At 46.8% G+C, this 21822-nt stretch overlaps 1 protein-coding gene across 7 annotated transcripts in view; it reads right to left on the reverse strand.

Annotated features, from left to right (window-relative positions):
• Positions 1–15746, reverse strand: part of Tmem229b (transmembrane protein 229B) — a 45765-nt gene extending 30019 nt beyond the window's left edge. Inside the window, exon 1 of one of the 7 annotated variants that reach the window (XM_006515914.2) lies at positions 15500–15746. The gene's annotated coding sequence lies outside the window, so the exon portion shown is untranslated. Of the gene's footprint in view, positions 1–15159 lie in introns of all 7 variants that reach the window. The other 6 variants (XM_030246737.1, XM_006515913.2, XM_006515909.3 and 3 more) reach the window with 6 other exon arrangements.
• Positions 15747–21822: the final 6076 nt, after the last annotated feature.

The following is a 21822-nucleotide window of genomic DNA, read 5'->3' on the forward strand; positions in this document are numbered from 1 at the left end:
CTGTGGTACTGTAAGCTAGACCTAAAGCCCAAGCAGCCAGTACCTGGTCCTTGGTTCTTCCTCACCAGGAGAGAGAATTGGAAGATAGCTATCAACACCATGGTAGGTGCTCCAGGTTCTCAGAGGTTCCCATTTGCCAAAACACTACAATCCCTACCTGACTTTAGAAGGTTCTACAGAAAAGATGCTCTAAATTATAACTACTACTAAACATACAATGGTTTTTTCAAAACAGAGTTTCTCTATGTAGCTCTGGCTAATCTGGAACTAGCTCTGTAGACCAAGGTGGCCTTAAACTTAGAAATCCTCCTGCCTCTGCCTCTGCCTCTGCCTCTGCCTCTGCCTCTGCCTCTGCCTCTGCCTCTGCCTCTGCCTCTGCCTCTGCCTCTGCCTCTGCCTCTGCCTCTGCCTCTGCCTCTGCCTCTGCCTCTGCCTCTGCCTCTGCCTCTGCCTCTGCCTCTGCCTCTGCCTCCTGAGTGCTGGGATTAAAGTCGTGCACCACCACTGCCCAGCTTTGTTTTTGCTTTGAGGTGCTGGGAATTGAGGGCCTTATGCAAGGCCAGCACACGACCATTTCATGACATGATTTATGAGAGAGATCCCAGTCCCTTTTGCAGGGTTTTTGTGTTGTTGCTGTTTTATTTTAGTTTGGTTGAGACACAGTCTCACTATGTATCACAGGCTGGCCTCCAATAGAAATCCTCTTGCCACAGCCTATTAAATGCTGGGATCACAGGTGTACATGTCACCACACCCAGCATTAGCGTGGCTTTGCTGGATGCTGCATTGGCCAGGAATGCCATTAACATGTAAATTGAAAGGGCCTCCTACTTTAGATTCTTTGGAATGCTACCAAGAAATGTTCATCACTATGGAGTAGCACCTTTCCTGGTATGGTGAGTCACCCACAACCCACACCTGTATCTGTTTTCTGGTCAGCTCATTCTCGGTGGTTACTATGCGAAGGATCCAGTTTCTGACTTCAGGTGGTTATGACAAAACAGTTACACACTGAATATATGATACTGCATGATAATTACGTTCTCCTTTTATTTCTCTTTTAGGTTAGAGTTGACCATTTATACTAACTTAAAAAAATTCATATAGAGGCGGCATGGATGGTTGCACCTGGCCGTAATCTCAGCACTTGGGTGGCAAAGGCTGGAGATGCAAGAGAGTTTGAGGTCGCCCTGGGGGACAGAACAAATTCTAGGCTTGGCTTGAGCTAATCAAGACTATATCTCAAAAACAAGACAAAATAAAACCCCCAAAGGTTTTTACTAGTGTAATGCTCATGCCTGTGATCTCAGCGACTCAGGAGGCTGAGGTGGGTCAAATGCAAGTTCGAGACTTTTCCTGGGCTACAGGGGGAGTTTAAGACAAGCTTGGGCAACTTAGTGAGAACCTGCTTTAAGATAAAAATACAGAAGTCCTGGGCAATGGTGGTACATGCCATTAAACCCAGCACATGGAGGAAGAAGAGAGCAGATCTCTGAGTTTAAGGCCAGCCTGCTCTACAGAGTGAGTTCCAGGATAACCAGGGCTACATAAAGAAAAACCATCTCAAGACCAATCCAAACCAAACCAAAGAAGCTTAGGATATAACTTAGTGGTAAATTACTGGGGGACCAAGCTCCAGTACTACACATACACACACACACACACACACACACACACAGAGAGAGAGAGAGAGAGAGAGAGAGAGAGAGAGAGAGAGTAGGGAGAAGATAAACACAAATAAATAGCACCAACAATAACAAACAAGAGCTGGGGATGTAACTCGATGTACAGACCTGTAAAATGCACAAAAGTTTCTGTTGATCTAGGTAGGTGCCGGCGTCTGAATTTTATTCAGAGTAATTACGAGACCGTACCAATGTACTGTCTGAAATGGGGCATCACTGTAGGTTGTCTTTAAAAGCAAAGGAAACTGCAATGCCAGGGGGGACAAGAAGAATTAGGGTAGAAGCCAAGTGATCTGTCCCTCAGAATAAAGACAATGGTCTTTTCCTGACATAGACTGGAGCTCCCAAGTGATCGTTATGGCCAAACTTCAATTGAGCACCTTTGGGAAATGTTATTTGCTTACTAATTCAAGTTATACTATACCTCAGCATTTTTTCCAGCACACTGTAACAACAGAAAGATCACAAGTCATCCGGACAGGGCAGGGGAATGACAAATGCTCAGTGTCTGGAGGCAGAAATGGTGCTTAACGGAGGCCAAAGAGGCCAGGGCCAGGCTGAGTCTGTGGAATATCTTCCTTAATGGACATAAAGATGAGTACACAGCACAGAAGAGGGTGCTTAGGGGTATTGATAGAAAATGCCACATCGTGAGGAACCGTGGCAGGCAGGATGTAGGGACAGAGAAGGGAGCAGCTTGGAGAACTCCCGACGACGGGTTAAAACGTGAGAGCTAGAAATACAGCTCAGCCTCTTGAGAGGGGCTGATTAATGAATAGTCAGGGGGAGTGGTCTAAGCTTCCACAGGCCTGGCTATCATTTCTCAACATGGACAAAGTCAAGAGAGGATGATAGTTGACTTGTGTGTCTCTAATAACCGAGGGATACATAGGGGCCAAGTGGGAAGGAGAGGAAAGAACCCACCTTACAAAAGGTCCAGAAACAGGACTTGTCTGTCAACATGCAACTCTGCATCCTAATTCCTCTCAACCTTCAGGCAAAAGAGAAGAGGAGCGGGAGGAGGAGGAGGACGAGAGCACAACGACGTCTTCTATCATTTTGCATGTCTGTGTAGGGTTGTTTTGTCTGTGTAATTTTTGCATTTCCCATAAGCATTTGAATCTATGTTTTAATTTTCAAATATGTGATCAAGCAGGAGTGGTGGCTGATGCTTGTAGTTCCCAAGTACTTGGGAGGATGAGGCAGGGAGGCGGTCACAGCACTGTGGGTTTTAGGCCAGCCCTGAGGACATAGTGAGACTTCATTTCAAACAGCCAATCTAAATAAATGAATAGTAAAATACCCAGTCAACACAGATAATGATCAAGGTACATCACTCACTTCCCAGATGAAAGAGGAGAAATGAGGTCTTGGGGCTCCAAAGCAAAACCAAGTACAGAAAAAATGCCTCTAGAAACCATCAAGCTTATTCATGTGGGCTAACTATGACAAGGAGGGAGCAGGGCATAGCCTAGTCTAGCAGGTATGCCCCAGTTTCATCTCAGAGCCATAGAGTCCAAGAGTCCTTCAGGGGATGAACTGGAAGCCAGGACTGGGGGAGGCAAGAAAGGCACTGGCAAGTGAGCACTGTAGTGCCCGATGGTCACCACGGCACTTACGTTGAGGCAGGAAGGTTTCAAGTTCAAGGTCCACTGGGGCTACATAGCAAACCTCAGGTCAAAAACAAAGAGCATTTGCTTGAAGTACAAAGCGTAAAGCAACTTATGAATGAAGAGTGTGAGTGTGTGCATGTGCGTGTGCATCTGCGTGTGTGTATAATTAAATATATAAGTTATGTGTGTGTTCTGGAAGCTGGAAGAGAATATGGGTTCCCCTAGAGCTAGAGTACCAGGTCAAGGTGAGCCAACTGACATGTATGCTGAGATCTGAATTCTGGTCTTCCACAACAGCAGCAAGCACTCTTAATCAGTGAGCCATTTCTTGAGCTACCATAAATGATATTTTGATGCAATGTTTTCAAAACACAGTAGATCATGGTCAATGACAGCAGCTCCATGGGAGCCACGGTCAGGACTCAGAAGAAGCCAATGAAGTAGAGACTCCTCTGAAGTCCCGTGACACTTAAAGAGGTCAAAAGAGCACCAGAGCCAACGGCATCTCTGCTGAGAAGCATACTATAGAACCTCAAATGTTTATCCCACAGCCTTGGAATTCAAAATGTTTTAGATTTCTGGAAAAGTAATTCTGAGCACATATAGTGAGTGACACAATTCCCAGAGCCAGAGCTAGGGAGGGATCATCCCTCAGAAACCACAATGACATCTACAAACACACTCTGCCATGAGAGTAGCCACGGATGACCTTCTCAGTCCAGGTCTGGTCCCACTGTCATCAGTTAATTCTCATTTAAGAATGTTTCTATTTCATTATCATTAAAGAGATCCATGGAGTAATGAGTGTTAAATAGGTTTCTGAAAGGAGAAAGGCAGCTGATTGGACCTGGAATGTTTGTTTCAAACTCATTCTGAGAAGAGTAAACCTCAGAGCCCTCACTGGTCATCACCTAGTGTGATTTCTAGAAGTTAGTCAAGTCCAGAATAGACATGGCATGAAATATTTTCCCAACTAATATACGTATCTTCTGTATGTAAAGCTTGCACGGAGTCCTGAACCCTCAGGATCCTAAGAGCTAAGAGGAAACAAAAGGGTAATTAAGATGTGGTGGCTCCCAACTCCTGTAACTCTGGTTCCACAGGATCCAACACCCTGTCTGACCTCTGCAAGCCCCTAAATCTAGTGCACATACATACACTCAGGTAGACCCAAATACACACACAATAATTTTTTAAGGAGAGTACAATCGCAAACTATTACAAGTTGAAGGGACCTAATTCATGCCTCCATCATAAAGATGATAAAACAAAGGTTTAGAGAAGCCAGGACTTTGCATAAGTTAGCAATAGGCAATTAGTGACTTAAATTGCTAACTTCCTGTTCGTTGCCCTTGGCGTGAATGAATGCAGTAATAGCAACTTAGTGATGAAATGACAAGAGGAGTTGAAAGAGACCAGCAGACATGGTTTGGGCCAAATATATACCCCTGTGACTGAGTTCTAGACAGCCAGATGAAGGTCTTGGGGCCAGCTCATCCACAGAGGCACAAACTTGGCAGGTCACTTACGCAGGTGGGTTAGACTCTAGGGAAAGACACGGATGAGGTTGTTGGAGTGGGGATGTCAGGAGAGGAAAGGACAAAGCAGGGAGCCTCGAGGGCCAGAGTAGGGCAAAAGTGCATCCCAAAGCAACATCTGTCAATCATATAAGTGACATCTTCATGACCCCTCCCTCGTGGGAAGCAGAAGAGCACTGTGGTTTAAAGATGCTTGCATGCTCAGGGGTCAGTGGTTTAAAGTGGTTTAAATCTGGGGTCAGATTTCCTCCATTCAAATCTCAACAACGATGCAAACCAACTTCGTGACCTTAGACAAAAGGCTTTAGCCTTCCTTTGCCTCAGTTTATTCATTTGTAAAATAGAGATAGCCCAAGCACCTCCGGGGGGGGGGGGGGGGGGGGGGGGGGGTTGAGAGTGCCTGCTCACTGTACTGAAACCAGCACTTAGCACTACAGTCACCGCTTAGTGTTGAAAGGCGGCGGTTTCTAGGAAACCCCAGCAGATACCAACGTCTGCAAAAATGCAGATCTCCTATACAAAATGCATATGACCTAGGCACATCCTCCACATGTTTTAAATCATCTCTGGATTGGTTGTCATACATAATAAATACTATATAAATAGTAGCTGTATTGTGTTGATTAGAAAGCAATAGCAAAAAAAGTCTATACACGTTCAGTAAAATATAGTAATTTTTTTTTGCATTATTTTGATCAGCAATTGATTGAATCCCTACATGAATAATCTTTGGATATAGAGGACTACTATGTAAGAACTCAATAAATGTTCATTGCTCTCATTAACCTGTTTAGATTAGCTCTGTGTGTGTGTTTGTGTGTGTGTGTGTATGTGTATGTTTGTGCATGTACTTAGTCTTGTGGATGTGTGCAGAAGCATCTGTGTAGAGGCCATAGGTTGACATGAAATTTTCCTTAGTCACACCCTGTCTTATTTTTGAGATAGAATCTCTTACTGATGGGCACTCTGACTCAGCTAGGCTGCTTGGCCAGCAAGCTCCGTCTCACCGTCTCAGTCTTTCTAGTGCTGGAATTATAGATGTGTACTGTGGTGCCTGGCTTTTACACAGGTTCTGGGGATCTAAACTCAGAGCCCTATGCTTGCATGACAAGCATTTTACCAAAGGAGTCACCTCCCCAGCCTCAAACACATGATCCTATTCTCTGTCTCCAGTTTCCCCAGTGCTGAGTATGCACGACTTCACCGAACTTGACAGTTACTGTTTTAATTTTATGTACGTATATGTACATGGCCATGCATAAATGGTTGGCAGTACTGCTCCTGGGCTCTGTCCCCACCCTACCACCAGAATTTCTCTGAGGGCTGGGTGGTGAGAAGAGCTGCCACAGAGCCACTCAGGAAACTTGATGTCTGTTCCTTACAGGTGAGAAAACAGCAGGTAGGGATAAGCAGACGGTGAACCACTGAGCGGCCATCAGCTGCAGGACGAGCGAGGGGAACTGCTGAGCTGGGAGTACGCTTGTACTTCAGATTCACTGCTCCGAAGGATATGGGATTAGTTTCTAGAACTAACATGAGTGGGTGGGAGTAGGGCTTGTCCAAGGCGCCTACATGGACAAACTAAATGGACTTAGTGGACAGAGACTGGAGGTAAATCACTGGTTTGGGGAGCCCTAAGACAGGAGCAGTAATATGGAATGACGGATAATTTTCTCTTTTTTATTGGTTTGTTTGTTTTGAGACAAGGGTAGCTAGCACTTTATAGCCTGGGCTATCCTGGAGCTCACTCTGCAGCCCTCACTGGCCTTGAATTTCTAGCAAACCTCTTGCTTTAGTCTTCCCAATGAGCACGAGTTGCCATGTCCAGTGATAAATTTTTTACTGTGAATATCTCAGCAGCTGGGAAAAGAGTGATCTCTAAGAAACCCATGAGCACGGCCACAAGAGAGAGAATCAGCATTAAATGCCTGTCAGGCCCAGGGAACAGACGTGCCGGCCACTGAACACCTGTCCTTTGCAGTTCAGTGACAAAGATGTAGCTGTATGAAATTCTGAACTGAGGCCATGCTTGCGACTTAAAGTGACCACAGGACCCTCTACTGCCCATCAACAACCAGAAGACTTAGAAAGTCTGACTGTTTGTCCACGGGTAGGGAAATAAGTAAGATCACTGAGTGAACATAAAGGCATTCTGGGACACAGAACTGTTCGTGAATAGCTATTAAAAGGAAATCTCTGTCCTTGTCGTTAAAATGGCGTCTCGTGGAGCTGGAGGGTGCTTAAGAGCACTGGCTGTTCTTCTAAAAGATCTAAAAGATCAGGTTTGAGTTCCAGGATCCCCAGGGCAGGTTATAACTTTCTGTAACCCTACTTTCTTCTAGGGGATCCAACGCCTTCTTCTCGCCTTCATGGGTACTGAATACACATAGTGCATAGACATATATCCAGGCAAAACACTCATACACATATTTTTTTTTTAAATTTTTTTTAAAAAGCCTCTCATCACCTCCAAGGTATGTGCTCACAATTAGAAATAACTAGTAGAGGGATGGCTCAGTGGTTAAGAGCACTGACTGGGGGCTGGCGAGATGGCTCAGTGGTTAAGAGCGCCGACTGTTCTTCCGAAGGTCCCGTGTTCAAATCCCAGCAACCACATGATGGCTCACAACCATCCGTAACGAAATCTGATACCTTCTTCTGGAGTATCTGAGGATAGCTACAGTGTACTTACATATAATAAATAAATAAATCAAAAAAAAAAAGAGCACTGACTGCTCTTCCAGAGGACCTGGGTTCAATCAATTTTCAGCACTTACAGAGTAGCTCACAGCTTTCTGTAACTCCAAGACCTGACATCCTTACACAAACATACATGCAGGGAAAACATAAATATGCATAAAAATAATAAATTATTGTTAAAGGAATAACTAGTATAGGAAAACAGGGAGCAAAGAGGAAAAAAAAAAACAAGAGTAGGCAGGGACAGAAATGATTGGTTCAGTGGGTTTGGGAGGAACTCACTAGCTCCTTAACCACAAATATCATAAAATAAAAACCAGAGGATGTATAAGGAAGAAAGAATGAGTAGATCTTTATATAAATGGCCCTACTCAAAGGAGACCCAGGTGGTCTAATTCCATGAGCAAAGAGGCCATGACTTTTAGCACCTGGCTGAGTTCTGGGTTTGGTCTTGTTCCTTCAGGCCGAGGTAGGTCAGCAGGAGAGGTGAGTCCTCCCAAGCACTTAGTTACCCAGGAGGTTTCAGGCAAAGTCTTGGAAGTCCTGAAGACCTAGGAAGCAGCAGGGAGGGGGAGGGGGAGGAAAAGGAGAAAGAGGTTCCCCCGAAACCCAAATGCAGAATATGAAACACTGAAAGGTACAGCTGTGCTGCAGCTTTCCCTAGAGGCTGCTCTGGGCCTTCGAGAGGATGAAGTGAGGTTTCAGAGAAGGCAAAGGGTACTTATCATGCTGCAGGTGAGATGGGGTGAGGAAAGGCACACGAACACCACCCCTCCTTCCTCGGTAAGGCAGGAGGAACGCCAGTCCTGTTACCCCTTCACTAGAAAGTTCTTACTCTAGCTCTGGCTGTGCCCCTTAACTCCCAGGATGGCTTCATTCTCCTTCCACTCCACCCCAGCTTCCTCAGCTCTGACTTCCATCAGTTCTAAAGGAGCTGAGTCCTCCCTGAGAAAGGCCAGAACCGGCCCTAGCCCACTGGATCACCCAGCACACTTCCTAGAAGAAAGGCTACAGACAGTCTCATCTGCCAATTCCTACTTTATACACAGAGGGACCCAAACCCCACAGAACTTACATCCCGTGTACAGTCACCGAACTAAGTCCAGAGCTTGTCTCCTTGTCCCTACCATGTGACTCTATCAAATGGCTTCTCAGTAACTCTAATATCGTCAGCCCTCCTCTCCCAGACCTCCTCCTCCATAACACCCATTCCTTTCCACAAACACCTCCGAATGATGTAAGAGACATAAAGTCCAATTGTCTAGGACTGAGGGTAGCTACCATTGAAGTAGCTTGTTATCTCTCGCCGCAGTATATCCTTTCTCAGAACAGGGTAACCTGATGAAGTTGGAGTAATCTGATGAATATATAAGGCAAACCTATTTTTTTCCCAGTGCTGGGGATTGATCCCCCAATCTTTACATATTCTACGTAAGTTCTGTACCACTGAGTTATATTCCAAACCCTAGTCTAACGTTTTCTGTGCTTTGCAAAGTATATCTGGGACTCAAGCCATAATCAAGTCCCCCAGATGTACAGTAACGGTCAAGGGAAACATGGGCTTGGAGGACAGACTCCAGTCACTTATTTGCTAAGATGAGCTGCTCTGAGGGGCAGGAGGCTAACAGAAAGGAAAACGCTGCCCAAGAGCCTACCAAGCAAGCAGAAAACCTGTTCCCTTTATAATAACTTCCAGGCTATCTGGTCTACTTCCCCACTGCAGGGTACAGATCTCACGAGGATGCTAGTTTTCAAGAATGTGTCCTTTCCCCAAGGAGCTGAAGGGGTTTGCAGCCCCATAGGAGGAACAACAATATGAACTAAGCAGTATCCCCCAGAGCTCCCAGGGACTAAACCACCAACCAAAGAGCACACATGGTGGGACTTATGGCTCCAGCTGCATATGCACAGAGGATGGCCTAGTTGCACATCAATGGAAGGAGAGACCTTTTGTCCTTTGAAGGCTCTATGCCCCAGTGTAGGGGAATGCCAGGACCAGGAAGCAGGAGTGGGTGGGTTGGTGAGCGTGTGTGTGTGTGTGTGTGTGTGTGTGTGTGTGTGTGTGTGTGTGTGTGTAGAGGTAGGGTGCTTTTCAAAGGGGAAACCAGGAAAGGGATAACACTTGAAATGTAAATAAAGAAAATATCCTATAAAAATATTGAAACTAAAAAAAAAAAAGAATGTGTCCTTCCATCTTCCTTTAGCTGCCATGTTTAATCCACATCAACTCTCTATAACTCACACCACCTCCGCTGTCACTCATTCACCAAAGTTCTATCACCCAACCAATCCAACACTCACAATCGGCAGCAGAATCAGACCTCAGTTCAAGTCCCAGTCTGGACATTTTCTAGCCATATGAGATGTGTGATCTCTCAGAAGCTCAGTCTTTCCAGCTGTAAAATGGGGATAATCAGTAGTAGCTTTCTCAGTGGTATACAGGAGAACGTATAAAGAGTACTTAGCCCAATGCCTGGCAGAGAGTAAGTATTCAATACATGGTGACTGTCAACTGTTAGCGCTCTGACCATTGAAGCAACTTGAAATTTCCTATGTGGAATTAAGTCTCAGAGCACTGAAACAGGTCACCCAAGGTCAATCAAGCAAGTGGGATGGGGAGCGCTCTCAGATTTCTTGATTTTGGAGTAGTTTCTCTAAAACGATGTCATTGTCAAGTGACCTAGAAGTCGGTGTGTCGGATGACATCCAACTATCACAGCTGGTGATTTAATAAGTTCTTTCACATGTCAGGAATGGTGCAGACATATGCACTTATATTAGGTCAGTATAAGAAGGTCACCTCATTGCTTTGGGTAAGCAATAAATAAATAAAAAGCCTTGTACAGTATCAGAGAAAACTCAGGATCCACTGCTTATGCTGCCCAAATGATAGCAGTATTTATTGTCCATATTTGTTTAATGATGTAGATAAAAGTGTGACCAATGTCCAGGCTCCTTAGTCCTGACTTTGGAAGTGTGTGTGTGTGTGTGTGTGTGTGTGTGTAATTGGGAAAAGGAGGGAAAGGGATCCTAAAGACTAGGAACTTAGGAACTAAGATGGAAACAAGCTAAGAACAGCTAAGGAAACTACTAGACAGGCAATGGGGGTTGTACATGTGCTAAGTACCGATGCATGATCTTCCTGAGACTAACTCTCAGGGTATAGGAAGGTACGGTGCAAACTGCTAAGGGAGAAAAGCAGTCACTAGTCCCACCCAGCCGCAAAGGCTAAGAACCACAGTGATGACTGGCCTGCCAAGATATCTCCAATGGTGCAATAGTTGCACGTTTATCTTGGGGGTAACCAACAGCCATCTAACTGGACTTAAAGCCTGCTTAAGAGGAAGGAAGTCATGCCAGGAACTGTAAACTAACCAAATACTTATGGCTGGAGAGGTCACAGACCCTAGAGTAGAATATACCTCTGCCAGTTTCCTAAACGAGTATAATTTCTAATAGTAAACTAAATGCGCATCCTTATACCCACAGATATGTGTAGCTTTCACCCCTCATCAAAGAGACCCCTTTTTGCAACAGATGAAGACTATTACAGAGATCCACAACTGTCAAAAGTAGAGAATAAATGGCTGAGACCGTCCCTATCCCCAACCGATACGTCTACAACACAACCCCTAGGCCTGAGTGTCAGAGGAAACCACTGAACAGGGTGTAAAAAGATTTTAAGAACTGGAGTACCAAGACACCTACTACTAGAAAACATCTCCCAGATATGACAGGGAAGCTACTCCCAGGAAATTTCCACAGTATGGTTGCCTAAGACCTCCAAGGTGGCAACACCATGGCTTGTTGGCATACAGCATGGATTAGCTCTCCTAGTGCCACATGGCCAGTGAAATTTTCACACTGCCAAGATTCCAGAGGAAAGAGCAGTTTCAAGACCCAGTCCCTGCTCGTGTAGACTGTTTGCTACAATATTCATGTCTCTGGCTCTTCTACAACAGCAGCCGAGATAGAGAGCAGAAGCCCCCGAGAGCCATCAGAGAAGAAGAAAGGGTGGGGTCTAGAAGTCCTGAGATGCAAGTGGCAATGGCTGTGGACCATGGACCATGTCCAACCCCATCACGAAAATGTCATCACTGGAAAGGGACAGAAAGCTTCCTCTGAAGAAGCCGAGGGCCAGCATCACCCTACAATTTCAACCCCACTAAATTTACAGGTGAGAGAAATTGATGTCAAGATGAAGACTAGGCAGGACCTTCACTTGGAGGCGTGCAGAGCCCACTCCTGGAGCCTAATGCACGAGAGCAAAAGGAAGCGAGCAGGCTTTCCACGTTAGCCTGAGATTCAGCAGCTCACCCACCCAGCCTCAGTGTTAGGTTGAGATGTGTGTCACAGGAAGAAAGCACTTCCTTTCCCACGTACACTTCAATAAGTGGCAACAGCATGGAGCATCCCATAGCTGGATACGAGGCAAATGTATTTTTTCCTCTAGCCAAGGTATCATTATATAGCCCTGGTTGGTCTGGAACTCTATAGGTAGACCAGACTGTCCTCGAATCTTCCTCCTGCCTCTACCTCCTAAGGGTTAGGATTACAGGCGTTTGTCACCATGTGACAAACCTACAGCACCCAAATCCTGTTCTAGCATCCTGGAAAAGGTTAAGCCAAGAGTCATGGGAGAGTTGATTCTAAACCTTGTCTAATCCCAGGAAAGAAACGTTAGCGTACACCAGTCATCCTGTGGTGCTGAGAGTGACTGGAGGACCAGGACCAAGAAACTCAGCTCCTGTCCCCTTCCCCTCAAACTCGCTTACACTCTACTTTTCAAAAACAAACTGGTTTCCAAAATGGCGTGGAGGGAAGAAGCAGAAAATACAGCCAGTTTCAGATGATCTTAACCCCTTTCTGGATTCCTTCCTTGGCCAGGTATGCACAAAAGGAGCCCAGGGTGCCAGGGCAGAAACTATTCACACTTTAAAAGGAATGTTCTTGAATTTAAAAAAAAAAAAAAAACCAAACAAAAAACCCACTAAAGCCTAAACCACCTTGTCTTTAATTAGGGGGTAGAGACCGGGGTGGGGAGAAGGGGGTTAAAGGCCACAAATTTGAGAGCAGTAGAGCACAGGGAGGGTTAGCTATCCATTTTCTCCCTCAAGGACAGCCAGATCTGATATGGTCACTGCTAAACCAAGCTGCCTCACTTTACTGCTCTTAGCCAGCTCTCTCTCTCTCTCTCTCTCTCTCTCTCTCTCTCTCTCTCTCTCTCTCTCTCTCTCTCTCTCTCCCTTTGATACCAGAGGCCCCCACATCACCAGAGACCCTTTTCATAGCTTCAAGGGCAATTGCCACGAACGCCCTGGTTTGTCATCTGCTTTGGAGAGCTCAGAGATGTCCCATGAGTAGAGGCAGACAGAAAAACCACCCACCGCCTGTGTACTATAGCAACTTTTCTGATTTAAAAAAAAATGACACTTTTAAAACTAACACCGACCTTTCCCTACCACAAAAGCCGTAATTGAGCCCTTCCCTGTAAAATGACACTTTTCCCTTCCGAAACAACGCACAAACCAGAGTCAACTGAAATAACCACGCTCTAAGAGTCACTAACTCTTCTCATATCTTTCATTCAAGAACTCCAGGCTCTTAAACCTGTTTATAAATGTAGATCATGTCCCATCGCTTTCAAGGAGAGAGGCGAGGGAGCCCACACGCTTACCTCACAGATTGTGTATCTGAAAAAGTCAGTCCATAGAAAAGCCCTCTTATACCCTTTCGGCTGGAGAGGTCAGGCCACTGGGAGCTACCCTCAGCCTGTGAATCAACAGCTTGGGATAAACCCAACAGAGACAGAGCCATAATCAACCCCGCTAGTGGACAGAGGATCTCCACATTAAATGATGCTACCTGTGTTGCCTAGGTGAGCCACCCGACCTAACCTTAGCCACTTTAGTTCCAGGGCCACAGATGGGACACTCAGGGCACTTCCTTCTCTCCTGTGATCCCCGACAAGTCCTTGGAATCTCCCTCGATCCTATCTTGCAGTGGCCAAAAGCAAGAGTAAATGGATGGATCATTTCTCTCCAAAGACCAGCGTTCGTTCCATCACCCTAATGCCTGTCTCTGTCTCTGAACCCAAAGTCTCAGAAAGGGTAAAGGTTCACCTCAGCCCACCCCTCACGTCTCTGGACCTAGTTGTCCCTGTAGATGCATCCTTGGTCCAGCCACATGTGTCCTTAGCTCCTTCACAGAGATGCAAGAGGATCACCCAGAAGTACAGAGCTTACTGTGCCGCCTCTCGCCGGTCAGATCAAACAGAGAAGCAAGTGAGTGAAGCTCTGCCTTGCAACCAGGTAGATGACAGGAGCTCCTGGGTGGCTGTGCTGCCATAGGGCAGGAACCAATGGTCACATGCTTGCCATCTGCAAGCTGGAGGAACCTGGCTCCCAAAGACACAGATTGGGAATTGGGATCTTGGAACCTGGCTCAATTGTCTTCTAGAGAGAAAGACCCTATACTATTCTTAAGGGAGGTTCATCAGCTCGCTCTTTGACCCCTCTTCATATCACACACACACACACACACACACACACACACGAGAGAGAGAGAGAGAGAGAGAGAGAGAGAGAGAGAGAGAGAGAGAGAGAAAGAGAGAGAGAGAGACTAGGCTTTCTGAAGACCCCAGTATGATGATCATTTGTTATTGGGGTACAGAGAACACTCAACAATGGGTAAGCAGAACCCCAAGTTTACACTGGAATGCAGCTTTCGTGAGCATCTAACCAAAGTTGGAATAACCAGACACCACAAACCCTGAGCACGAAGAGATCATACCTCCATCCCCTAAGAAACCCCAGGAAGGAAAGGAGAAACGGTGAGGGAAAGAGGGGAAACGGGTCCTCATAGAAAGAGAGAAAAGAAGGCACCTGGGAAAGACGCCAATACCTCCCTGGCCTTGCCAGAAATAGGGCTACCCATCTCAACCCTCCAGTTCCCACAAGGAAACAGAGATGGTGAATGCAGGTGGCGAACTAGCAACCAGGGGCTGAGCACTGACCTAGGCACCCACCTGAAAAAAAAAAATGCCAAGGTGTGCAGCCCACCATCACCCAGTTCTTTTATGCGGACGGAAGAAAAGGCATTTTGACAAGGTTCCTTCCCCAACCCGCAAAGTCAGGAGGGTCTCTGGTCCCTACTCCCAAGACCTGGCTCTCCAGCGTCCATCCAGTCTGGCGCCCCCCTCTGTCCTTTGCAGAGGGCCTCGGGGTGCATTCCCCTGGGTTAGGGAGATGTCAACCTTCAGAGGTCTCAGATCCTCAGTCAAGTCTTTCACCCTCGTCTCAACCCGGCACCTCTTTGTTTCAGGCGGGGAAAGTTGCCAATGTGCACCCCTTTCACCAACACGCCCCCCTGTGCGCCCATCCCCCGCAGGGAATCCAAGCTCAGACACAGCATCTAATCTGCGGCTCGCTCTCCAGCCCCAGCAGCCTCTCCGAAACCGAAAGCAAAGAGGAAGCGGGATCCGGTAGTGTCCCCACGCGGGGTCGCCGGGTCTTCCCTATCACCGCCCCATCACCCGCGCCCCCTCGCTCAGCGCTGCCCGCCCCGCGCAGACACCTCTCTCCGCGGCGGAAAGGCCTCTGTGCGGGCATCGTGGGCACCTACCGGTGCGGGGCCGGGGACGAGGGTAGGGCAAGGCAAGGCAGGGTCGGGCGGCCGTCTGCCCGACGCAGGTGCGGCCAGGAGCGCGGTCTCACGGGCTGGCTCCCGCTCCTCCTCCGCGCCGGGACTCGGGGCGCTCTCCTGCGCCGCCTGTTCCCTGCCCCCACGCCCGGCGCTCCGGCTCCCCCCGCGCCGAGTGACCGGACGAGACTCCCCCACGCCACCCGCCCGCGACTATTCCCGCATCCAGTGTCCGCGGCCGCCGGGGCGGCGCGGGGCCCGGGTAGCTGCAGCCGCTGCTGCCCCACGGAACCCAGCCCCAAGCGGCGGCGGCCGCACTCACCCATAGTACGGATGCGGTGCAAACTGCACATGCTCGCTTCTGACAGGCGCTCTGCCCCCGGCCCTGTTTAACTCCTTCAGCGCCCGCGTGTCCGCCGGGCCCGCTGCCCCCGCCGCCCACGCCAACCCAGACGACTCCCGCCACTCATCCCCAGCCTGGGGTCAGCCCTGCCAGGACTCCGCTCGCAGCCTCCGCAGCTCAGGTGGCTGCTGTAAAGATTCCTTGGCCCTCCCTGCCATCCATGTGTGGAGTAAGGGTCACCTCCTGATTGTAGGAGTTGTAGGGAACTGCTTGCAGAACATTCACTCTGGGTATCTGGGTATTGTGAAGGTTCAGGCTACCAGAGATCCACACTTCACATGGTGTTGCACACCCACTGTGTGCCCTCAACGTATTTCATACAAATTAATCTTTGAAGCAGGCAGATCAGGTCGGGTTTTTTTGTTTTTTGTTTTTATCATCATCATCATCGTCGTCGTTATTATTCTCATTTCTAAGATGGAGAAACTGAGGCCCGTGCAAAAACTAGAATTTGCCTCAATCAAGGCCTGGACCTCCAAGGTCCACGATTTGGTTTGTAAAGATTAAATGGAATTTTTTTTCTGAGGTCTTCTTAGGAGGTGCAAAACAATGGACATTACTGTAAAAACAACAAAAGAAAGGCAACAAAAGCCCTTGGCAATTTAGAATTCAGAACGTGGGAAATCAGCTCAATGAGGCCAAGTTCAGATAGGCCTTTCAACTAGTCGTGGGTCCTGCAGGAAACAGGAATGAAATTTCCCTTTCAGGCACCAACCATGAGTGCTGGTGCTGGGTACTTCAGCCAAGAGGAACATACAATCTTGAAGGCCTATAATAACATGTGGGAAGGTCTTGTTTTCTGCTTTTAGGATAGGTCTGTTCTTGAATTCCCCACACTCCTGTTCCCACCTGCCCAATGTTAGGATTACTGGAAGGCCCCAACAGGTCTGGCATGGACATGTATGGATGTCCATTTTAAAAATAAATCAGATATGAACCAACCAGACCCCCCAGAGCTCCCAGAGACTAAACCACCAACCAAAGAGTACACATGGAGTGACCCATGGCTTCAGCCGCATATGTAGCAGAGGATGGCCTTGCCAGTCATCAATGGGAGGAGAGGCCCTGGTCCTGTGAAGGCTCCATGCCCCCAGTGTAGGGGAATGCTAGGGCAGTGAGGTGGGAGTGGGTGGGTGGGTGAAGGCAGGGGGTGGGGGGAGGGGATAGGGGGTTTTCAGAGGGGAAACCAGGAAAGGGGATAACATTTGAAATGTAAATAAAGAAAATATCTAATAAAAATGTTTCAAGGAAAAATGAATAAATAAAAATAAATCAGAGAGCAGTCTTTCACAATTCTCACATACCCTATGGGTGCCAAGGCCTGACCTCAGAGGTCTGGTGGTAGCTGCTTCTTCATACATTTGTATGCATGTGTGGGGCTCACAATCTGCCACCCCACCACCCCTGCACAAATGGGGTGCTGAGAGAACTAAATTAAAAGCCTGCACAGAAGCCGGGTGTGGTGGCTCACAACTTTAATCCCAGCACTTGGGAGGCAGAGGCAGGCAGATTTCTGAGTTCAAGGCCAGCCTGGTCTACAAAGTGAGCTACAGGACAGCCAGGGCTATACAGAGAAACCCTGTCTCAAAAAACAAAACAAAACAAAAAACAAAACAAAACAAAACAAAAAGCCTGCACAGATGCAGCATGGATTTAAAAAAAGGGGGGGAGGGGGAATTTAGGGAGAGAGATAACTGTATTGGTCAGAGTTCTCTAGAGAACCAGAACTGATAGAAAAACATATATGGGGTTTATTGGCGTGACTTACAGGCTGTGGTCCAGCTAGTCCACAGATGGCTATCTCCTAACAGAAGGTCCAAGAATCCAATAGCTGTTCACTCCACAAGGCTGGATGTCTTGCCTGGTCTTCAGTGTATATCAGGATCCAGTAGAAGTAGGCTCTAATGCAGTAAAGAATGACTTAGCAGCAGGATAGATGAGCGTGCCAGTGAGAGTGAGGGCAAGCAGGCAAAAAGCAAAGAGCTTCTTTCTCCAGTGTCCTTTATATAGGATGCCACGAGAAGGTGTGGCCCAGATTTAGGGAGGGTCTCATAACCTCAAAAAATACAACCAAGAAAAATCCGCCACAGGTATGCTCAGCTGCTTGGGTTTTTAGTTAATTCCAGATGCTGTCAAGTTGGCAGCCAAGAATATCCATCACAATGACTAAAGAAACTGCAACACTTCCTTAAAAAAACAAAACAAACAAACAAACAAAATAAAAACAAGCCGGGCAGTGGTGGCACACACCTTTAATCCCAGCACTTGGGAGGCAGAAGCAGGCAGATTTCTGAGTTCAAGGCCAACCTGGTCTACAGAGTGAGTTCCAGGACAGCCTGCTCTTGGAGGCCACAAAAGAACATTGGAACCCCTGGTTCTGAGTTACAGACTGTTGAGAGTGGTTGTGTGGGTGCTGGGAACCTAACCTGGGTCCTCTGCAAGAACAGCAAATGTGCTTAACTGCTGAACCATCTCCCTAAGCCTGTTTATCTGCCCCCCCCCCTTTTATAATGTGCCAGAAGCATAGAGGTCTCAGAAGAGCAATGCAATGCAAGTTTAAGAAAAAGGTCACAGAGTTCATTCAACCTGTCTCGCCCCACCCAAGAGAAGGAGTCAGACTGCTCTTCTACTTCCTGAACCTAACCTGATGGATCCTGTCTTCCCTTGATTGCCTAATGAGACCACAGATCTCCCATCAGTCTTCTGTCCCTAGCCAGGGTATTCCAGGATCAACAATGACACATCTCTAAACTGGAGTGGGCAGTGTGGACCAGGGAGGGGCTTTAAGCCCATTCCCATACATACTCTCTTCTTGAGAATCTGTTCTTCAATAAGGAACCAGAGTGGGGCTGGGGATGAAGCTATGAAGTAGCGCGCTTGACTGGTATGTATGAGTCTGGAATCCATCTAACATCATGGGTGAAGCATTGGAGTTCAGGTAGGAATGACAAGCATTATCTTGGGCCCCCCAGACCAATAGAGAATGTCTACAGCTACAAGATGCGATTGATAAGAACTTTCGGCTTTCCTTGTCTCCTGTGTACTAGAGATACTATCGCCTACCTTATGAATATGATGTGATAATCCGGTGACTTCATACATGTGAAGTCCTGAGCACATAAGTAGACTTTCAATAACGGGAACTGTTTTCTCTTGGGAGTAAAGCCAGGAGAAGAACTACAAGCACTCAAATGGGCTATACAGAAAGACACAAGACTCTCCCAACTCAAACAAGTGACCTCATTAAACCTAGCAGCAAGGTCAAGCTGATGAGGGGGTATCCTCTGCACCCCTTGCTGTGGAACAAAGCCCTCTAGTCCTCCCTGTGTCTGGCAGCAGCTTGGCTTTCTTCTGGGCTTTGGGAGGCAGCACTCTGCAGAGGAAGGAAAGCGTTAGGAGCTGCAGGCAGCCAGCTCTGAATTCCCGGAAACTTAGCTATTAGGTCCAGTAGGCACAGTACCTAGTGCCAGCAATATTTTTAGGGGCCCACAAAAATGCATTTTTTTTACAATAAAAAACGGATGCAAAAAATAAACTTTGAGGTCAAAGAAAATGTTTTCATGTAATATTAATATTTCGTCCTTAGTCTGGAACAAGATGCCAGAGGCAGAGTACAAAGGAAGAGAGTCAGCAACTGAGACTTGGGTTTAGCACCACGCAATCTCCCCTCACCTCTCCCTCCAGCTTAATGGCAGGATCAGGATTTCCCTCCCGTCTTTAAAGGGATCATTTCCTCCTAGCAACAGTTTACACAGCTGACCTCTCTTTGAGCAGGGCAGCTGTTTCTATCTCTCATTACATAAATGAGGAAATCAGTCAGAGAGAGGGTATGTAGTTTTGCCCAGGCTACACTGCTAATAAAAGCAGGATATAACTCAAACTCAGATCCTTCAGCATCCAGACCAAGATCTTCTCCACCTGCATGGAGATGAGAAATAAAATCAGTCATACACAGGACAGAGCAGTCTGCTGCAGCAGGGGACCTAAAAATAGCATCTGTAGTAATGAGTGGGTCCCCAGGCCTTTCTACCCAAAGGATGCTGAGTCCTGCGTGCTGTGTGGTGGGGAGGAACTGGAGATGTGGCCCCAGCTGAAGAAGGTAAGCACCATAAAATCCTGGCTATAGTGACTCAAGTTGCCCTGAAGGTGGAGGAACCCTGAGAGAAACCAAGACCCAGCATTCATACATACAGACAATACCAGCACCCCTCCCCCCTTTTCTTCTTGTCTTAAAAAGCCAGTGGAACAGTGCAGTGGGCCACACAGACATATATTTTGCACCCACAATTCTGTAATATATTAAATATATTATATCTATTTTAATATGTATATTTCAGAGTTATGGCTGTCCTTGTCATGCAAGCCTGAAGACCACGGTTTGGATCTCTAGGAATTCACATAAACACTGGATGAGCATGGGGTCTTGCCTGTAATTTCAGTCTAAGGAGCCTAACACAGAGAATCTTCAGAACAAGCAGTGTTCAAGACTAAGCCAGGTCACTGAGCTCTGCGATTGACTGAGAGACTCTGCCTCAGTAAATGAAGTGGAAGAGAATGATTCCTGAAATCAACCTGGGGCATATAAACTCACCCAAAAACATGCAAAACATGCATACATGTATGCACACCACACATACACACATAAAAATGGGAGGAGGGGAACATGTCTTAATTAGAATTTTTGTGGCACAGCAGACCTGGATTTGAACTCAGACTCTACATCCTTGTTAGATATCTTAGGGCAGCTCATCTTTCTCAGACTACTTCCTCATCTGTAAAGTGGACATAGCAACAATACCCACCCTAGGATGTTGTGTGCATAAGATGATATGTTAAAGGTGCCTTCTACGGTACCAGGCATAAAGTACCTAATAGTACCAATAGCATCATCATGGAAAATCCCTGCAACCGTCAAGAGTTATCAGGGGGCTGGTGAGATGGCTCAGCAGTACCAATTGCTCTTCCAAAGGTCCTGAGTTCAAATCCCAGCAACCACATGGTGGCTCACAACCATCCGTAATGAAATCTGATGCCCTCTTCTGTAGTGTCTGAAGACAGCTACAGTGTACTTACATGTAATAGATAAATAAATAAATAAATAAATAAATAAATAAATAAATAAATATTTTTTTAAAAAGAGTTATCTTTACGCGTCCTTTCTACCACCATGATACAAAAAAATAAAAATGTTTTAAGTGTCTATGTAGCCTCTAAAATATCTTGCACATATTAAGTTCTTAGCCATATTTTCTGAAGGACATGGGACTTCTGCTTTTCCTATAAAGCAAACCACTCATAAAGGGCTTACTCTTGTCTCCAGCATAAGGAATGCTCTTGGTGAGCTGGGCGTGGTGGCACACACCTTTAATCCCAGCACTTGGGAAGCAGAGGTAGGTGGATTTCTGAGTTAGGCAGTGGGGGAGCCTGTCTATGTGGTGAGAGTGGTTCAGAGTAACAGGCTGGCATTTGAAAATGGATTTCTGTGCAACACCCCCTCCCCAGAGAAAAACCCAGCTTCTTTATGAAGCAGAGTACCACTTCATTGCCCAGTCTCTTCAAATTCATGGCAATCCTCTGGCCTCAACCTCCCATGTGCTGAGATTATAGGCAAGAGCCACTGCTTTCAACTAACAAACTTGTCTTCAAATAGACAGACCAAAAAAAGTGCCTAAAGAGGCTAAGGGTGACAAATCTGTATCACTTCTGATTCTTTGACGAGGGTCTTACATAGCCCAGGCTGGCCTGGACTTGCTAAGTACCTAAAGATGACCTTGAAATTCAGATTCTCCCATTTCTACCTCTCTTTTTTTGTTGTTGTTTTGTTTTGTTTCAAGACAGGGTTTCCTCTGTGTATCCCTGACTGTCCTGGAACTCACTCCGTAGACCAGGCTGGCCTCGAACTTAGAAATCTGCCTGCCTCTGCCTCCCAAGTGCTGGGATCAAAGGCATGCGCCACCGCTGCCCGGCCCATTTCCACCTCTTTAGTATTACAATTACAGATGTATGCTACCACAAGAAGGGGGTGGGGTTCAAGATATGGTTTCTCTGTGTAATATCCCTGGCTGTCCTGAAACTCACAGCCATCCAAATACCTCTACCTTCCGAGAGTGCTGGGATTAAAGGTATGCAGGACGAAGCTGGATATCTTAAATGTAAAAAGAATGTAATGGACAGTATGGAAGACCGACAATAAAAATAATAATAATAAAAAAAGAATGCACCTGAAAGGTTGAAGAGATGAC

Source organism: Mus musculus, chromosome 12, assembly GCF_000001635.26.
Source record: "Mus musculus strain C57BL/6J chromosome 12, GRCm38.p6 C57BL/6J".
Taxonomy (NCBI): Eukaryota; Metazoa; Chordata; class Mammalia; order Rodentia; family Muridae; genus Mus; species Mus musculus.